Raw genomic sequence first — 11,966 nt, 5'->3', positions numbered from 1 at the left:
AAATTGTTAATGCCCTCAATGGTGACGAGCTTGCGTCGGTCTATTATAGCTCCATAGGGAACTTTGTCCCTCCTTATGAGGGAAATTTGCGCGCCAGAGTCGTCAAATGCCTTGACCTGGCGTGCTGAGTATTTACCTCGAGGAGGTGCCACATAGATGGGACCCTCGGCAGGAGGGCCTAAGGACTCGGGATTCGTTACTGCCAGGGCGACGGCGGAGTTCCTGCCTTATTATTTCTAGGGCATTTTGCCCATGAGGAAGAGTGGCCATAAACCTTGCACGCCGTGCAAAAGGTTTGGCTGAAATCTCTTCGCACTGCCCCGGCAGAGGGCGCAGGCGACTTATTAGGGGGCTGTCCGGGAGAGAGAGACGCGGGTGGTTTACTGCGGCATTGCTCCTTGGCATGCCCGATCTTTTTACAGAACCCCCACACGCGGGCTGGAAGATATGGAGTGAACTTGTGAAGACGTCCTCAACACCTGGCCCCATCGATGCCCTTGCATCCCAACCACGTGGCCCTTTCCAAAGTATACGTTTCCTCGTGCCCTTCGACCGTATTCCAAGTGTTCTCTCCACCGCTGGCCTGCCTCGAGCCCACACGCCATTGCATTGCTTGGAGTTTCGAGGAGTCCCCATCGCCTTGCCCCTGCCACACACGTGCAGTTTTAACTGACAGTTATGACTGTTCAGTTAAAACTGACACAGTTTAAACTGACGTCAGTTAAAAATGAAATGCACACACACACACAGTTCAATCCCCCAGTTTTTACCTTGGATTCCGAGGAGTACGATCTTGCCGCTCTCGTTGTATTCGTTGTAATGCTACAAACAAATAGAAAAAGAAAACTAAAAAGCATAAACAGTGTGCAAAAAGTGGTTACGAAGGCGAAATCAATGTTCTGATATTAAATTATTAAAGGAATAAAGTGAAGAACCAATTGATTTTTCACATATATTTTCATCTTGTGAAACATTGTTATTGATTACAATAACCGCGATAAAAAAAAAAAACTGGCCTTTTATGGGCTATGACATTTTCGATTAATTTTCATATAATTTCAATTTCCTGAAAGCCATTTCTCATCTTGTAGGCCTACATTTATATTGCAAACATTGGGGTCATTAGGTGTTCAGTCACTGATAACACCACGGAATCTTCTTCAGTAAAGTCACTGCATCAGATTTTACGCGGTCAATTATTTAATTGAAATTTAAAGGAAATGCCATTTTCGGTAATATTTATTTTTAGCAGCCTCTTTAACTATTATATAAATTTTGTTTGTAAAGGTAATGTTGCCTAACTATGGTAATACTTTTGCTTTTGTACAATGACCTTTCATAGTTTGTGTTTGAGGTTCCATAGTGGGGTACACTAGAGAACAGATTTCTTTACTCAAATATACTTTAAATCACATGTATGTATTAATAGATGTACACACACATAAGCACCCAATTTATGTGTGTGTGTGTGTTCATAATATGTATATATATGTATATATATATATATATATATATATATATATATATATATATATATATATATATATATGTGTGTGTGTGTGTGTGTGTGTGTGTGTGTGTACGTATGTATGTTTATGTAAATACGCATATTTAGTTAGTTATCATTTAGTGGCAGCAATGCATTCATTTGTAGTAAAGTTTCTATATTGCCGTTTTCTGTCATTATTAGTATTTTACAGTTTGTATGTAAAGAGTTACCCAAGAAACACGGAACGTTTATTAGTGCCACAGGCAAGGTTCAGATCAATAGAGTTCAATGAATTCAACAATCACTTCGTTTTGTTTACGTGCCATCTCAACAAACTGCACTCCCTCTACCACCTGTAGAAATGAGAAGTTGAGAACTGTACAGTTACGAATCCCTCACACACTCTCAGTTCAGTTACGCCCTTTCAGTTAAAAATATGGAACATTGCATTTGTCTCAGTTTAACTGTACAGTTTTGTTGAACTGACGAAATGAGCAACTGAGATACCCACACACTTGCAGTTTTAACTGACAGTTATAACTGAACAGTTATAACTGTCAGTTAAAACTGCACGTGTGTGGCCGGCCTAATATTGCCAAGGGGACCTCTTACATTTGGTAAGGTCTCAGAATGTATATTATTCCTCTCAACCCGTGATTTGAAGGCTGTGTTTGCCTCTACTACTGTTTAGAGCTCACTTAAGGGAAGCAGTTTTTTTTTTTATAAACATTTAGTCTGTAATAAGTTAGGTTATTCTGACTTTTCGACATTCTATTACTTTCAGGGCCCTCTCTTTAAAGTGTAATTTACACTCTGTTGCGGCCATTCCACCTATTGTGGACTTGGTCGTTAGTGACTTTATTTGTATTTTAAGAGACTTGTGTATGTTTGATGGGCGTGGGCCCATAACATTTGGCGACCTTTTGCCAGGATTTGTCGGATCCTGTAGTCACTTGAGTGTATAGAGTGGATTCTTGGGGTGTTTGCAGCATAGTAATACCTTCTCTCCTATATTTTTGTGTTGATCGGTGTTTATAATTTTTTTTTTTTTTTTTTGACCGTGGTAGGATATTTGTGTGGTTATTGGTGTACAGTGTATTGGTTTGTTTTTGGGTATATTTTGTGAGATACATTTATATATTTACTTGTGTGTAATTATTTTACTATGGCTGATTTGAATATCCCGGAGCTCTTGAGTGGAGAGGGGTGGCAGGACAGGTTGGCAGACTTGAATAAGTCTGATTTAGAGTATGTAGCAGAATTTGTTGAAATTGAAAATCCTGGGTCTGTTAGGAAGGGCTTGTTGCTTCTTAAAGTTTACGAAAAGGTTAAGGTGATGAAGGCAGAATGTAAACCAGAGACTAGGCAGGTGGAGGAAGCAGTGTCAGTAGAACTTTTAGATAGGCAGATTCAGCTGAAAAGAATGGAAATAGATCTTCAAAGGTTGAAGGTTGAGGAGAGAGAGAGAGAGAGAGAGAGAGACAGCACGAACTTGCTATGCAAGCATTGAGTAATAGGGGTTCTTCTTCTTCCCAACATAATGTGTCTGCAATGCCTTGTATTAATCTAACTGAAGCTCTAAAGTTAGTCCCAAGTTTTCAGGAAGTCAACGTGGCAGAGTTTTTTGTTTCTTTTGAGAGGATAGCCTCAAGGTTGGAGTGGCCAAAGGAGTATTGGACCACTCTTATTCAGAGTAAATTGTTACGTAAGGCCCAGAAAGTTTACGTTACCTTGGACGAAGATCTGTCCTCAGATTATGATTCTGTGAAGGCCATAGTTTTGAAGGCTTACGAGTTGGTACCGGAAGCTTACCGACAACGCTTCCGTAATTTACAGAAGGAAAGAGGGCAGACTTTTGTAGAGTTCGCCAGGGCTAAAGAGCAATTTGCTGGCGACTGCTTAAAGTCTAAGGAGGTGACGGACTTTGAGAAATTAAAAGAATTAATTTTGGTTGAAGAGTTTAAAAGGTCCGTGCCTAATGAGGTGAAGGTACACCTCGAAGAGTTAAAATTAGAAACTTTGCAGGAGGTGGCTATTGCAAGTGATGAGTACCTCCTCTCTCATAAAAATGTGATAGGGGAGGTACCCAGAAATGAGAAATCTGGTTGGGTGAGAGTTAACAGGAGTAGTAACCAGAACAGGTATAACAGGCCTAATGACAAGTATGGTTCTCGTACTACTCCTGTTAACAGCTATAGAAGGCAGACCACAGTTAACCCGGAGAAGTTGAGAACTATGACTTGTTTCTTCTGTCATAAGAAGGGACACGTCAAGAGCAGGTGTTATGCATTTAAAGGGTCACAAAGGACCGAAAGACGACCGGTAATGGCCATTCGAAGGAATGAGAACGAGTCAGTGGCTGAGAACTCTAATAATCAATGACTAGGCAATAAGTCACTGGCTCCTTTTCAGAAATTTTTGTCTAATGGTTTTGTCCACTCTGGGAATTCGACTGAGCAAAGAAAGGTTAAAATTTTGCGTGACACTGGGGCTGCTCAGTCTAATTCTCAGAGAATCGTTGCCTATTGATTTAGAATGTTTAAATAAGGAATATGTTTTGTTAAGTGGTTTTCCAGATACGGTCAGGTCTTACCCGGTTGAGAGTTTTTATTTATCATGCCCGTCTTTTTCAGGTTATTTGAAACTGGCCATTATTGATAAATTTCCTATTAAAGATGTGGATTTGGTGTTAGGGAATGATGTCGCCCTAGTAAATAAAACTTTCCCTATTGTATTAAATTCCAGTAATGAAATATCTGTAGTCACTCGATCGAAGGCTAGTAGTGTTGACTCGGCCGAGTCGGTAGTTGATGTTGATTTGAGTAGTTTAGATCGTAGTGATAGCTTAGTTGTAGATAGTGATGTGTTGGATAATAAACTTAATTGGACTACTAAGGAACTTATTACAGCTCAGAAAGCAGATTTTAAAGACCTGCCAGTTGAGTCTGGCGAAATCGCTGATTTAACTGTCCCTCGATTTAAGATAATTAATAATATTTTGTACAGAATAAGTAGACCTTTTGATGCCATTAACACAGGTTGTGAAATTGTTAAACAGATTATGGTTCCTTTTGTTTATCGAAAGGAGTTAATGACATTGGCTCATGAAAATGGTTTCGCTGGTCATTTTGGTGTTTTTAAAACCACTCGTAAATTGTGTGAAAGTTATTTTTGGCCTAAGATGAAAGGTGATGTTAAAAAATTAGTAAATAGTTGTTATGCATGTCAAAAGGTCGGGAAGCCTAATCAACCAATTCCAAAGGCACCATTACATCCTATTCCTGTTGTTTCTGAACCTTTCAGTGAGGTAATTATTGACGTGGTTGGTACTCTGCCGAAAACTCGTAGTGGCAATCAGTATATTTTAACAATTATGGATAGGATGTCTCGATATCCTGAGGCAATACCACTACGAAATGCAAAAACTGTTAAAATTGTTGAAGTATTAATTGAATTTTTCACCAGGTTCGGAATGCCCAAAGTAATTCAGTCTGATTGTGGGTTTAATTTTCTGAGTAAATTATTTAGGAGAAGATGGCTGAATTAAAAATTAAACATGTGACTTCTTCTCCGTACCATCCTGAAAGTCAAGGTGTTTTGGAACGATTTCATCAAACCATGAAGTCTATGATAAAAAATATTGTTTGGTTAATGGTTCCGAATGGGATAAGGAACTACCTTATTTATTATTTACATTTCGGTCAGCGCCGAGTCAATCTTTAGGATTTTCACCTTTCAGCCTTATTTTTGGTCATTTGTGCGTGGTCCATTGGATGTGGTTCGTGAATCTTGGGAGGGGACGCCCTGATATAAATTTATTAGATTATGTTAGTAATTTGGGTGATAATTTAACGAAGGCTTGGAAGTTTGCTGGTGAAAATTTATTGTGTAGCCAAACGAAAATGAAATACTTTTTGACAGATAGACTAAGGAGCGTAATTTTGTAGTGGGTGATAATGTTTTGTATTGCTTCCCATTCCAGGAAACCCTTTAAAAGCTTCATTTTCAGGACCGTGGAAAATTTTAAAGAAAGTAAGTGATGTTAATTATTTAGTTGAAACTCCTGAAAGGAGGAGACCCTACCAGTTGTGTCACATAAATATGTTAAAAGCTTATAAAGGTCGTGACAAAGTTATTCCCGTGGCATTAGTTGGTGATACTACAAAGTGTAATGATATTAATTCTTTTTCTTTTCCAGACGTGAGTAATTTTGATGATGATCGTTTTGATGGTGCCGAATGGCCTAATGATAATGAACATTCTTTAGAAAATTTTTCAGAAATGGTTTCACATTTGAATTTAGTAGAACAGGGATCTTTGAAAAAATTAGTTTTTAGTTATAAGGATTTATTTTCGGATGTTCCAGGACAGACCACTGTCCTTGAACATGATGTGGATGTGGGCAACGCAACTCCGGTAAAACAATCCCCTTACAGCTTAAATCCATTTAAAAATGATGTTGTGGATAAAGAGGTTGATTATATGTTACGACACGGGCTGATCGAACCCAGCAACAGTCCGTGGTCTTCACCTGTTGTTTTGGTAAAGAAACAGGATGGTCAATTCAGGCTTTGTTTTGATTACCGCAAAGTCAACGAGGTCACAAAGCCTGATAGTTATCCTTTACCAAGGATAGAGGACTGTATTGACAGGATAGGGAATTCAAAATATATAACTAAATTTGATTTGTTAAAGGGGTACTGGCAAGTTCCGCTGTCCAAACGGGCACGGGATTTGTCAGCGTTTGTAACGCCTTTTGGGATGAAGAATGCCGCTGCAACCTTTCAAAGGTTAATGAATACTTTGGTCCAAGGCTTAGAGGGGTGTGTTGTTTATATTGATGATATTGTGATTTATAGTGATGACTGGGACACCCATCTTAAACATATTAAGGCCTTATTTCAGGTACTTAGGAAAGCTGGTTTGGTTATAAACCTCAAAAAGAGTGAGTTTGCCAAAGCAAAGGTTGTGTATTTGGGTCACGAAGTAGGATTTGGGAAAGTGGCTCCAAAACAGGCAAACGTAGACTCTATTAGGCATATTGAAATACCGGTGTCGCAGGGATGTCAGAAAATTTCTTGGTTTAGTAGGGTATTATCGTAGATTTGTTAAGAATTTTTCTGATATCACTGAGCCCCTGACTAATTTATTACGTAAGAATGTGACTTTTGTATGGACTAATGATGCCCAAAATGCCTTTGAAAAATTAAAGCGGGTCCTAATGAATCTCCCTATATTGAAAGCCCCTGATTTTGACGTTCCTTTTTCGCTTGCTACTGATGCGAGTGATGTTGGGGTTGGAGCAGTTTTGTTGCAGGAAGATGCTCATGGAGTATCTCATCCTGTTGCCAATTTCTCCAAAAAGTTATCCCCGGCACAACGGAAATACTCGACTGTAGAGAAAGAGACTTTGGGATTAATTTTAGCTGTTAATCATTTTCAGGTGTATTTATCCTCTACAGGGACTCCGATTAAAATATTAACGGATCATAATCCGTTGGTTTTCTTGAACAGGTTTAGGAATAAAAATCAACGGTTGATGCGTTGGAGCCTCCTGCTCCAGGAATGGAATTTTAGCTTTTCACACATTCCAGGCAAAAGTAATGTTGTCGCTGATGCGTGACTGATCGATAGGTTGATTTGAGAAAAACCTTTTTGTTCTTCGTTAATTATTATTTGTAAAGTTGTTTTGTATATATTTATATTAATTGATTTGATTAATCCTATAAATTTGTCGAATGTACAGGTTTCCAGGTGTGTTGTTTCCAGGTGTGTTGTAATAATGTTGTGTCAGGTGTTTGTTTTGTTTATGAAATAATTTAGGATTAAGTATTTAAGATTAAGATGTTAAATGTCGTGATTTGCAGGTTTTTCTTCGGTGTCGTCTTTGGTTAAGAGTGGTTAAGGGTACTTTTGATTTCTGTTTACTTTAGTATGTGTTGTTGGTGGAGGTTAATTTTAAGGTGTTACCGTTGTCTTGTGTATGTCCTTTACTGAAGTGTGTATTTAAGGCCCAAACCCGTTTAGTGTGAGGACGCTCTCTGAAGTGTAGAGGCACTAAAACGGAGTGAAGTGTAGTGAAAAGACGCTCTTTGAAACTCAGTGAGTCGCAAAAACAAGTAATGTTGAGTAAGGACGCTCTCTGGAGTGAAAAGAGGCATTATTGGAAAGTGTTGTGAAGGGCCACAATATTGAGTGTGTAGTAAATCACTGATATGTGGACAGTGTGTTACGTTTTTTTTTTTTTGGTGATTGATGGTTAGTTTTTATAAATCATTAATCATATACTGTTATGTCCCTGTTCTTTGTTTATGCCAATGGTCCACATTAATTCTTTCTTTACATAGCTTAGATAGGTCACGGGCTCACGGGTCTGCAGCACAGCACAGCCGTTTTTTAGGCGCTACAGGCTGGTGTATGAGTGGTGACCTAGACTAAGTTAAGGTTAATCTATTAAAGTTTTGGTCCTTATTTTTGTTTGACTGATATTTGTGTTTTCAGAATAATTTAGCCAGGTCAGGGGCTCACGAGTCTGAAGCACAGCACGGCCATTTTTTAGGCGCTACGGGCTGGTGAATGCGTGGTGACCTTGGTTGAGGTAACACTAGCCCCATTGTGGTCGATTTATATTTTTGTTGTCGGTTATCTAGGTTTAGTCTAATAATAGGTTAGTCTTGTTAACATTGCTGCTCTGCTAACCTGTGCCCACCACTCCGCTTGTGAGTTCATGGGGATATTACCATATTTCTTCGTATGTTGATACTGATGTTATTTTTGGCGTGGTCACTATAAATTATTTACTTGTATTAGCTTTAAGTCTTAGTATTAAGGTTAAGATTTGATATCTATTGACTGTATTGAAAGTGGTAAAAATTTTTGCCACTATCTCTAATCTATTTTTGCCGGCAATGTGATATAGTATTTTTAATCACTTTTGAGTTTTGTCATTAGACTTTAATTTTTCTTATTGTCCCTGTTTTATTTCATATAGATTAAATTGCTATGTTTGCCTTTGATATTAGCATTTTTATATATTTCTTTAAATTTTGAGTTAAGTTCAATACTTTGTAGAAAAATTTTCTTGTGGAAAAATTTTTTTTTTGTTGGGTGAGGAGGTGTCGGTATGTGTTAAATTTAACGTAAATTAATTTGTTTTGAATAAGTCACTTTGGCAGTAATTATTATTTTTTTTTTTTGGAACGTAATGACCCTGTTTCCTCCTCACCGACATTTCTGACTTGTTGTATAGTTTCAATTACAATGAGCTTGTTTTATTTTCATGTGTGGTGTTGCAGCTGTATTCAGCACTGTCTCGCCAGGACTGAGTCAGTCGTTTCTGGACCATTATCATTGTGAGGGCTTGACTTATTTTGGGCGTAATATTGGATTACGAGATCTGCCCTTCTTCCATTGCTGCTGCTGACCTCCTTTTTGAGATTGATTTACTCTTCAGTCTGCGCCCTTGGTTCAGTTATTTTGCCAAGGGGACCTCTCTGCCAACTGGTAAGGTGTGATTACCTGTCGGACGGCCGTGTCCATTGATTGTCTTGCGACGTTAAAGTGATTTGCTCTTCAGTCTGCGCCCTTGGTTCAGTTATTTTGCCAAGGGGACCTCTCTGCCAACTGGTAAGGTGTGATTACCTGTCGGACGACCGTGTCCATTGATTGTCTTGCGACGTTAAAGTGATTCATTCTTCAGTCAGGCTGTGTTAGCCACTACCACCGTTAGAGCTCACTTAAGGGAAGCAATTCATTTTTTGTTAGTGATAAATATTTAGTGTGTAATAAGTTAGGTTATTCTGACTTTTCGACATTCTATTACTTTCAGGGCCCTCTCTTTAAAGTGTAATTGCATAGTCTGTCTTAATTTGGTGTAAGTGTGTTTGTTATTCGATGTTTTCAGTGTGTGATTGATTTTTTTGTTTATTTAATGTATTTGGTAAGAGGCTCAGTGGTCATTTCTTTCTAAAAGTTTGTATTAAATATTAAGGTTTTATTTTCAGTTTTTTCTTTATCCTCCTTGATTCCATCTCTGTACACTCTGTTGTGGCCATTCCACCTATTGTGGACTTGGTCGTTAGTGACTTTATTTGTATTTTAAGAGACTTGTGTATGTTTGATGGGCGGGGCCCATAACACAATTTATTCATTTGTATTTTGAACCCAACACTAATCACTACTAAAAGAATTAGAAAACATTGTTAAGTTTTGCATCGTGGAAAAACACTTTCAGCCACCTGTAAAAAATGTATTCATGTATTATAATTTAATAATTGCCAAAGTGTTTTATGATAAGATTATTTAATTGTACCTTTCAATACACTGTATACCCATTTCCTATGACATAATGAATGCGTAGTCATTCAAAAGGGAACACTCAAGCATTTTTGCATTAGAAGGACACGCTTGGTTGTTGTTAATATCTACAGAAGAAAAATTCCAAGAGTGTATTTTATTAAGAGAACAGGAATATATATGTGATTTTAATAATTTGTATAAAAGTACTAATTCATATCCATGTATTCAAGAAATTGTGTTAAAACAAAATCAAGAGAAAGATGTATGCACAGACAAATTTATGAACACTTTTGAAGCACTAGATTGATCAGGAAATTTTTGTGTTTTCAACAGCAAATGTTGTAGCTAAAGATAAATGTCACAACTTTACTACAGAGGTAAAGTTTAAAAATGAGTTAAATGTCACAACTTTACTACAGAGGTAAAGTTTAAAATGTTAAATCTTTTACAACATAATGTCACATTGTTATAACAAACCAATTGTGTTATAAACCTCATCTTTTCACAAAAAATGAATTAAATAAACATGTGCCATATAAGAAATGCTCACACAAAATCGATGAATTTAAGTTGTCTCAGAGTTAAAAAAAAAAACTTGAGAATTTGAACTATGTTGATGAATATTTCTACTACAAAGAAACTGTCTTCCTAGTTTTATCATTGTTTAATCTAATGCTAATATTGGTATTTGCTATTTTATCCATAATTATAGTAAGGAATCTTGTGATCAGAAAAATACAAGAGATTTTGACAGAATTAAGAGGAAACACTAATTGATAGTTGATATTAACATCATGTATACAGTATATTAATAATTTTTTTTTTCATGCAAATGAGGTGCTGTACTTTTATTGTGTATGATTATAATTTAATAAACATATATTTTTCACTCCACAGTTGGAACCAGTTGGATATTTTTGATATTATATCCGTGTTGTTGTTTTGTTTAACATTGAGGACAATGTTTGGTAGGTGACCGAGTGATGCCATGTAAGGATATAACTAAAAATTCTGAATAAAGGGACAAAGAGAGAGAGAAACCTTTCATTGATTCAGACATTGATAGTTAGAGAGAGAAAAAATAGAGAAACGAACAGAGAGAGAAAGAAGAGAGAGAGAATAGAGAGACGAACAAAGAAAAAAGGGATAAGTTTGGAGTTTTGACTGTAATTTCATGACAAAGCTCGACCTCAATGCTTATTCGCCTTGTATCGAGGCCAAGAACGCAAAACAAAAGGTGTTGCGTTTTAAACGCCTGGGTTCAGTGATTTTTTGGAACATGAAGCAAAATAAGGGAACGTGTTATGATTGTGTCGTGTTTACGAAGCCATCATGGCTGCTCTGAATCGAGTTCGTAATCACGAGGAATTCGTGACAAAAAACGCATGGTGCCTTAGTGGGATAATAGCCACCGGAAACTATAAGTTCCGGTGACGTCAAAACGCCCCCTTTTTGAAGACGGTGCTTTTTCCAGAAATCCACCCAAATGGGTTGTCTTAAGATCAGCCTAACCAATTAAGCATCTACAGGGCCGGACCAAAACCAAGATTCCGCCTACAGAGGGGCGGGACAAAAACTTCCAAAAATCCTGATCAAGTCCAGTTCTGAAGAGGGAAAGAAGAACAGAAAAGAATAGAATAGAAGTAAAGAAAGCAGAGAAGCAGTAGAGAGCAGAGCAGAGAAGGAGCAGCTAAGGCACAAAGAAGAAGGGGTGAGGTTGCAAGCCTCACCCGTTGTGGGTTGATAAAGAAGACAGGCTCAATTGGACCCACCTTCTATTAATACAACTTATCACCTTCTACTTCAGTTGTAAAGTTATTTCTTTGGTACTAATGAAGAAAGAAAAATCAATTGTGTCTTCTTAAGACCTCCTGGAAAGAAAGAAAAAACTACGCTACTACATAACAAAGTTAGAAAGATCAACAATCTAACAGCAAATATAAACAGAAGAATAATAAATAAATAAAGAAGACATGACAGATGGTAAGAGCGTCACTTATTAGTTATAATTTTTCTTGAGTGTATGAGTGTATTTGTAGCTTAATATTTGTGAATACACATGTGCATACCTACATGTACACATACACATACACACATACATACATATATATATATATATATATATACAATATATATATATATATATATATATATATATATATATATATATATATATATA

The sequence above is a fragment of the Macrobrachium rosenbergii genome, chromosome 14 (assembly GCF_040412425.1).
Source record: "Macrobrachium rosenbergii isolate ZJJX-2024 chromosome 14, ASM4041242v1, whole genome shotgun sequence".
Taxonomy (NCBI): Eukaryota; Metazoa; Arthropoda; class Malacostraca; order Decapoda; family Palaemonidae; genus Macrobrachium; species Macrobrachium rosenbergii.
Note: the sequence above shows the minus strand (reverse complement) of the source record.